The sequence below is a fragment of the Pteropus medius genome, unplaced genomic scaffold (genome assembly GCF_902729225.1).
Source record: "Pteropus medius unplaced genomic scaffold, Ma_sr-lr_union100, whole genome shotgun sequence".
Classification (NCBI taxonomy): Eukaryota; Metazoa; Chordata; class Mammalia; order Chiroptera; family Pteropodidae; genus Pteropus; species Pteropus medius.
Window position 1 is genome coordinate 789468 of NW_024345483.1, and position 2761 is coordinate 792228.

The 2761-nt window shown below is 42.9% G+C and overlaps 1 pseudogene; it reads right to left on the reverse strand.

Annotated features, from left to right (window-relative positions):
- Nucleotides 1-521: 521 nt before the first annotated feature.
- LOC120611506 (nuclear factor erythroid 2-related factor 3-like) lies at nt 522-1687 on the reverse strand (annotated as a pseudogene).
- Between the last annotated feature and the right edge of the window lie 1074 nt (nt 1688-2761).

A 2761-nucleotide genomic window follows, 5' to 3' on the forward strand; every position in this document is an offset into this window, starting at 1 on the left:
TTGAAGCAATTTCATTGGTTTATGATCCATATATCATCTTATGAACATCATTCCTTTGTACATATTAAAGGGATCCATCTTCGATTTCTTCTTCTTCTATCCCCTTTTCTTTTTCCCTTTTGGTCTTCCTTTTTGTGGCCTGAGGTCACCAGTTCCTTGGGTAAAATCAAAATACTTCCATCATCGCTGCATTGAAGAGCATATTGGTTTGGATTGACTGGCCTTCATCATCTCTTAACATGCTAAAAAAACCATGATAAAGGCCATGTAGCTTCTCTTTCAGTACATTAATGGCTTTGTTAAACTGGACTTACTCTCTTTTGATGGTTTCCTTCTTTACTTGCAAGTTACATACATCATCTTCTAGATTCAAAATTATGTCCAGTTTGTGCTTACCACAGTTGTGAGCAGCAATTTTATTTTTCCCTCTTCATCTAATATCACAGATTAGTGACACTTGTAAATCCATCAAATAGTACCTGCTTAACATGCTGTTGAAAGGTCTTGGCTTGTTAGATTCCTCATCTATGGTCAGCAAGTGGAAGAAATACTGTCAAATTAGTTCCAGGAAGGGTCTGTTCAGGATTGATGGTATGAGAATTTAACTGCAGAATTGATTCTTGTGGCTGTGAAGTCCTTTCTACTGAATCTCTTCTAAATGTATTATCAGGACACAGCAACACGGCCTCATGGAAATTCATACTGTGGCTTATAGCCTGGCTACAATTTACATTATAATGTGCTGAAGAATTCAAGCCATCATTGATACTTCCTGTAAGAGGAGGAATATCTCCCAGTGAGATGTCCTATAGTGAATTTTCAGGCTGTGATGAAAACAACTGAAATGTTTTCCAAAGAGAAAGATGTGCCAGTCCCATTTAGATGTCTCATTTCTAGATTTAGCGGTCTTTTCTGCCTCCCATTCAGATTTATCTGTTATTTTATTTTCACCTACATTCTTCTGCCATAGCAATTTTTCATTCTAGGTTGACACTCTTTGCTCATTTTCCTTATGCTGGGAACTGACCCATAGCTCTTAGTACCCTATTCTTCTCACTTGCGTGTCCTCTGGCATCAGACACTTGAGCTGTTGGTTTGGCAGATGCATTCTCCTCCTCCCTAGCCACCAAGGGGCTACTCATAGCTGCTCAGGGTTGCCTCCACCGCCCTGTGCAGCCTGGCTGCTGCCACACAGCTGGTACCAACTCTTCCGGCCTACAAGGTTGCGGCAGCACAGAGTAGCCCTGGGACCCCATCAGTGTTTCCAGCCGCCACGCTGTACACAGGCCACCCAGGTGCAGGGAATGAATGGGACTCCCAGCCCAATCACCTCCCTGAGCAGCTGGCCCTTGGGCTCTACTGTGGGGTCCAGCTCCTGGCCTTTGGAGTGCATGCGGTCCACATGCCCCCATCCTCAGGCCGGGAAGCAGCTGAGCATATAGGTGGTACTTGTTGGGCCACTCCTGAGCAGCAGCTCATCCCAGAGCAGGGTGGACAGTAGGAGCAGCAGGTAAAAGTCCAGGTTCTGGTCCAGTTGGAGCCCTGCCAAGCTCAGTGGGATGGTGAGGTGCAGGAGGCCGCAATTGTCGGACCACCAGGGATTCAGGTCCTTCCTCTCCTTCTGCATGCCCTGGGATGCTCCTGCCAGCACCCATGGGTCCCAGGGCTCCAGCGGCCACTGGGGCATGTGAGGGCTCCGCGTGCAGCCAGCACTTGTCAAGAAGAGACAATGAAGCAAGACAATGACCTGGGCCACTGCCCTGCACAGCTGTCATGGGGTCCCGGAGACAGGCACAAAGGCTCACACTGAGAGGACCACATGGTGGCGAGAGCTCAGGATTGGTGGGGGAGGAGCCACCCACGTGCAGAGGCCATCTTCTGGGTCACCTTGCAGCTCCATGCCACAGCCAGGCCCTGCCCTTATTGTCTTCATTATCATTTCTATTCTCATTTTGAAATATTTTGATAGAAGTATTGCACACATACATAAAAGCAGACAAATATATGTGTGTGTGTGTGTGTGTGTGTGTGTGTATCCACATATATCCAGAAATTATCATAATTGTATCACCAGGGTCACAACAAAAAATCGGGTCAAGAAATTATTGACAAAGATGTAAAGGAAAATTAACAATGAAAAAATAGTGTTTTCAGCTAAAGATGCTGAAAGGATCAAACATTTAAAAAAAACCTTGATTATTATCTCATGCCATATATCAAATTAACTTGCATTGTATCATAGACTTAAAAACAAAAAAGAGCTGTGAAACATATCAGAAACATAGGTGAAAATCTTTGAAACCTTAGATTAAACAAATATTTCATAAGATACAATAAACACGAACCATAAGAGAAAATTTAATGAATTGGAATTCATCAAAATTTAGAATTTGTGCTCTTCAATGGACACTATAAAGATAATTAAAAGACAAGCCACAATCATCAACAAATCAAAAAACAAGTGTTGGCGAGGATGTGGAGAAAAGAGAACCCTCAAACACTGTTCGTGAGATTGCAGACTGGTATAGCCATTATGGAAAACGGTCTGGAGGTTTTTAAAAAAATTAAAAATAGAACTACCTTTTGACTCAGCATTTACACTTATGGGTACTTACTCAAAGGAAAAAAAAAACTAATTTCTAAAGATTTATGCACCCCTATGTTCACTGCAGCACTATTTATAATGGTCAAGATATGGAGGCAACCTGAGTGTCTATCAATGGATGAATGGATAAATAAGAGGTGGTACATATATACAATG